Raw genomic sequence first — 6,195 nt, forward strand, 5'->3', positions numbered from 1 at the left:
GAGACAGAGAGAAAGAGATAAGGACTGAGACAAAGAGAGAAAGTTAGAGACAGAGAAAGAAAGAAATCAAGACATAGACAGAGAGAGAAAGACAGAGAGAAAGACAGATAAAGAGAGTGAGACAGATAGAATCAGACAGAGAGAAGAAAAAAGAGAAAGAGAGATCAGAGTTTGGGAGAGAAGGTGAAAAAGAAAGAAAAAAAAAAAAAGAGGATGTGCGTTTTTTATTTTTCTAGCCTGAATAAACCAGGCGGACTGAGTGCTGCAAATTGTTTGAATTAGATACTTCTTTTGTATGGGTAAATATATACGTCTTTTCTATATCTACAGTATAGATTTGATAAACAAAAATTATCATGTGAACATTTAGAAGCTTGAAACCCGTTCAAATGAATCAATAAGAAAGAACAAAAGAAGGGAAGAGTTTGTTCCCTACTTGTCAATTGTCGAAAAAAAAAATTACTTGAGGGCTCTGTAGTTGGCAACAAGGAGGAATTTGAAGTAGAATCGGAATAAATGGAAAAAGCTTTGACCGACTCTGCTCGTTTCAAATATTAAGCAGTCAGAATAACATAGATAAATAAATACTAGTAACATTGTAATATAGAATTTGTAATTAATATTATTATTTTACACTTAGATCTAGTATTTTGAAACAATCATGCGGCAACATGTCTAAATCTATAAACCATTTGTTTGTCCTTTAAGTGGGCTTTATGTTTGGTAATAATTGTATAGGCCTAGGCCTACAAGTCATTTTTTTCCCACTACCCATTCTCAAAAAGAAAGATTGCACAATTATTCGTTGCCCCTAACAAAACACGAGTCAATGTAAAAATAGACCGATTAATTTATCAATTAGTCATGATTAATAACTTCGTTTTATATAGAGACATTACTTCAGGTTAGTAGACTTTAAAGTAAAGTAGCAATGATACATAGCCTAAAACATTGAACCCTAATCTAATCTAGATGTACTTTTTCTATACGATGACGATATATTAGGTTTTACTATAAGAAATTCTTGCAAATAAAACAAGAACATCAAACTAAAATATTATTAAGCCTTTTGGTTAGGCCATTAGAATATGCATCCTTTGTTAGGGACCCCCCTATTCTATCAATATACTCTCTTAATTTACACGACAAATACCTGACTAAGCCCACACCAGGTCCATAACAGCCCTATCAGTGGAAGAGGGCGTAAATCAATATTGTCCCGTAAATTCAATTAGCGAAGTTCCATTGTTTGACGAATTAGAAACAATGAGCTTCTTCTGTTTTTCCCTTTAAGTTCTCACAAAACAAATATATTAATAACTGCAGGTGTCGACTTCTTGTTTAACCCAATCCAAATGGTAGCCCGAAAACGGACAGAAATTGAGAAAAAAAATATTACAAGGTAAGTGTACATTGTACATAAATAGACATAGGCTAGATCTAGGTAATTTTTACTGATAGGCGGAGTTGTCGAATCGGAGGGCCCATATGGTTTATGTCCTGGTCAGGACTGGCATTACTACGCTATATTTTATTCTCCATGTTCTCTCATACAACAAGGTTACAAAGATAGTTTGTCTGGATACAAAAATTCACGATACTAGTCGACCCACGGTGCAGCATACGCCGCTTTTTGCAGGGCCGGCCTTAGGCCACTAGCAACCTATGCGACCGCTGTGGGCTCCGCACTTTCACACGCCCCGCGCTAATTCTAGGTGTAAATTATTAAACTAAACCATTTTATAAGTTATAACAAATTTCCCGCGGCCTCCTGATTTACCAGGAGCTCCTGGAAATCTCCTGATATTGCAAACTATACGAAAAAGTCCTGGAAATCTCCGGAAATTATTTTAATCTTTTGAAAACTCGTACAAATCTCCTGAAATATATCGAAAAAATTGTCATTGTCATAAATATGGAAAACGCCAATCCTACGCGCGATAAAAAAAAAAAGGCATTATGCAATACCCATAATTGTGGAATCTGGTGAAAGAGCTTCTCGCGCCTCAACAATTCTCGAAGATAGATTGAAACATTTGGTAATTCTTGCTATTGAGCGTGATCTATGTAGGAAACAGAATTTTTATGATACGTTGGAGCGTCCAGATGACTAGACCAATATATGAGATGAACTGGGCAGTGGTTTCCAAATCAGGGATCTCTCTATATAGTTTTCTTTCTATTGGGGTGTTATGGGGCCTGTATCTTGTACGGGCCTCATGGTAAAGAGAACAGTTTTGAAGGACATGGTCAGAATTCTCTGGTGACACTCTAAATGGGCAGATTTCACTGGTTCCAATTTTGAGCTTCCGGTACACATGTTGTCTCATTCTGTTGTGTCCGGTCCTGAGTCGAAAGATAAAAACAAAGTTTTAGTATTTTCAGCATGAATATCAGAAGTTAATAACTACGAACTATCAACCACAGACCTATTTCAGCATGAATATCAGAAGTTAAGAACTACGAACTATCAACCACAGACCTATTTCAGCATGAATATCAGAAGTTAAGAACTACGAACTATCAACCACAGACCTATTTCAGCATGAATATCAGAAGTTAAGAACTACGAACTATCAACCACAGACCTATTTCAGCATGAATATCAGAAGTTAAGAACTACGAACTATCAACAACCACAGACCTATTTCAGCATGAATATCAGAAGTTGAGAACTACGAACTATCAACAACCACAGACCTATTTCAGCATGAATATCAGAAGTTGAGAACTACGAACTATCAACAACCACAGACCTATTTCAGCATGAATATCAGAAGTTAAGAACTACGAACTATCAACAACCACAGACCTATTTCAGCATGAATATCACAAGTTAAGAACTACGAACTATCAACAACCACAGTCATATTTCGATAATACAAAAAGAAGAGACGCGTACGTATTGAAAGTGTTGCCGATATTATTGCATTGTTAAGCAGACTGACTACATCAAACCTCAGGGTACGGAGATGCATTAAAAGTATTATTTCATTGTTTATATTCATATGTATTCAGGGAATTAATTCATACGAAGATATAGTTCAATGTGAACTTAACTTGATTTTATTGAATGATTATCTAATGCGAAAGCCACCTTAACCTGCGATATTTGATGACGGGAGTGTCTCTTCAAAATAGGGTTCCACAGTCACATGAAAAAGTGTTGGAGATGAACGGGCCCAAAATATGAGAGAGTGTATATGTCAGGGGTGCATTTTGAAGCGGGTCTTTCCAAATCAAGTCAAAAGTCTTCATAGTCTTGTTTTTTTTTTTAACCCATGCCAGCCGCCATTCTACGCTGCTCTGCATAGGTTTGGGATGGGCGCTAATAGTCTTTAATAATGAAGGAACATCTGAAGATTTATTACAAATTATGTAAATTCAACACGATGTATTTCAGTCAAAATATATATTGGTACGGTATATTAGAATCGGGGGCAGAGGCGAAGCATATTTGCATGATGGGCGGATTCTGACGAAAGAATCTCCATATCGCTCTGGGCTTCCTCAAGAATGGGGCCTTGGCGCGGCTTGGGCCATCGATCCTGCTAGCGACCCCCAAAGGCCGGATCTGTGGGCAAAACATTGTGTTTTCTATTTACAAGTTACGAAACTGTTAGCGTCTCTCTTCTTTGTTTTCTCCAGTGGTCTAGATTTTAGATCATTGAACGTTAAAACATGAGGAGCAGTTCTATTCTTTTTATTTGGATGGTGAGTGAACACTAATCACATCTTTTTTAAAATTCTACTTGTCAGGGCTCTATTCTTGCTTGCTTTGGCTTGGCTCGTTAGGGGTTACTTGATTACTTACAATTATTTATTATTAATAAACTTCAACTCCATGAATAACAATAATACTTTCCATGAAATAACTTTAATATCCAATAGAACACAGATAATACACAATAAATATTAATATTAATAAACAACCACCAGTCCAAGAAGCAACCTTCCAACCTTCCTGGACCACTAACTAACACACTCTCGCACATTCAAAGAAGACTAAATCATTCAATTCATAACACGTGCAAGTATTCACATTCATAACCTTTGAGTACTTAAACAAGGGGATATAACTATTATACCAAAATATCAAAGTAACATATTCACTCTCGCCATACCTCCCCTGACATATTAAATGACAATAACTGCTTCAGACAAAGTGTGTAACGTTGATTAAACATTTTAAAAAAGTATTACTATTCAAAGTATTCATTAGTAATTAGAACAATTTTATCGTGTTTTTTTTTTTACAAAGCTTATATGAACTCGCTCTGTCTTCTGGTAATATTTTTGTAAACGTTATTTCTCTAACACACAAGCTCGGATCAAGTTGGAAATGTTGCACAATTATTTCTTGCACCTGACATAACAAGTATCAGTTTTAAAAAATTCTTAATTAATTCTTGGTAATTCATTTATTTTGTTTGGTATCGAACAAGGAAAAGAAATTGTACTTGACAGATATGGGGTATAAGTTGAATTAGTCAAATTTATACTTTTTGTAGAGAATTAGGTCGTCGCTTAATATATATACACACACACATATATATATATATATCTTTGTAGCCTTCACCTATATACCCCAATCTCCCTCTCCCCTTCCCAACTGGTCCAGACAAGAGATAGGGTATTGCGTTAAATAAAAAAATTGGAAAAAAAAATCGAATTTCACAGATTTATTATTGTTAGTCTAGATCTTTAAAAAATTAAAATACATGACTGATCCAAACTAATTAAAACAACTCTACTTAATTATAAGTGTAGTAAGAGAAGCGTTTTTAAAATTATGATTAAATTATATATTTTCCTTGTTACAAGTGTAGAGCTCATTTTAATTCAGATTGTTCTAAAGTATTTGCTGTGCCGCAACCTTTTAGGGGCGCAGTGGCTGAGTGGTTAAGCGCTTGGCTGCCGAAAATGGGCTTCTGGGTTCAAATCTCGGTGAAGACTGAGATTTCGGGTGCCAGATGACACTCTGCTCGTTAACCGTTGACCATAGAAACAGATGACTCATAGATCACAAGGTCTGAGAGGGAAACTTTATATTTACAATCTTTTAGTCACTCTGGATACATTGTTGGTACAGATGTTTCACATTGTGTTCATGAAAGATGGAAGAATAGAATGGTATGTAATCAATTGAATATTGGCTACTAAAATGACAACAGAGATAAATAACTTAACATCTAAAGACAAATAGATCATTACGCCTTATACGAACTCAAATGACTATAATGCAAAGTATATTAGATTGAAGTATTGAGGAACTGTTCAATACCTTCAATCCTTAAATTTAAATAAATTTCGTGTAAAAACTATAGCGATAGTCTTTTTGATCAAAATATTCTTGAGGGTTAAGGAATGTGACTGATGTTATCGCCTTCAAACCTTTGTATAATTATAATCTGTTTTTCTTTCTTTTTCCTAAGGTATTTTCTTTACATGGTCACCAGAGAACAGAAAGTCTGCTGCACAGAGATGACGCTGATATTGTTAATGTCAAACCAAAAGATAGGCCTACTTTAGAGTCCTCCATCCAGCCCAATAGTAGTGGTATATCTACATGCTCGTCTGTCTATGCATTAGACATTCACATTCTTAGAGTAACACAATTTAAAATGTTTTTTAATGTTACTTTTGAACTTTCAAGTGTTTTAGTTAATTTAAAAATACAAAATGCAGTACATCAGTTCTGTGTCATCATATGATACACATTACACATTAAAGTCATGAGGGTAACGCAGAGCACAGACACACCTGTTAGTAATAGAAATTACTATCTTTTTGAAATATTATAACGGTAAAACCAGTGTTTTCGCAATGTGGCCAATTAGCTAGTTGTTATTTTCTCAATGACCTTTACATCATCTGCCCTAAAGATCGCAAGATCTGAAAGGGTCACTTTACTTTTTTTTAAATACCGTTTCTCAAAGATAAACTGTCAAATTTCAATGGACATCATTACAGCTATTTATATAATACACGTCGAGTTAACGCCCTTTTAAAGTTGTCTTTCTGCCTCTCATATAGAAAGTGCAAGCTAATATTAGGGATTTCAAATAATGATGTTTAGTAATTTAAATTTTAAATAATCTTTAATCTTAGACAACAAAACTAAGGGCATACAAGGTGTCAGCAGTAAGAAAGCAAGGAAATTGCACTCTCAAAGGTATGTTTGTTTGTGTTGTG

At 35.0% G+C, this 6,195-nt stretch overlaps 1 long non-coding RNA gene across 1 annotated transcript; it reads left to right on the forward strand.

The window, feature by feature from the left end:
* Positions 1-447: 447 nt before the first annotated feature.
* On the forward strand, positions 448-5,827 carry LOC106055713 (uncharacterized). Its single transcript, XR_008774976.1, has 4 exons — positions 448-561; positions 1,327-1,402; positions 3,649-3,714; positions 5,436-5,827. It is a non-coding gene; the product is annotated as an uncharacterized LOC106055713 (long non-coding RNA).
* The last annotated feature ends 368 nt before the right edge of the window (positions 5,828-6,195 follow it).

This window comes from Biomphalaria glabrata, chromosome 15 (genome assembly GCF_947242115.1).
Source record: "Biomphalaria glabrata chromosome 15, xgBioGlab47.1, whole genome shotgun sequence".
Taxonomy (NCBI): Eukaryota; Metazoa; Mollusca; class Gastropoda; family Planorbidae; genus Biomphalaria; species Biomphalaria glabrata.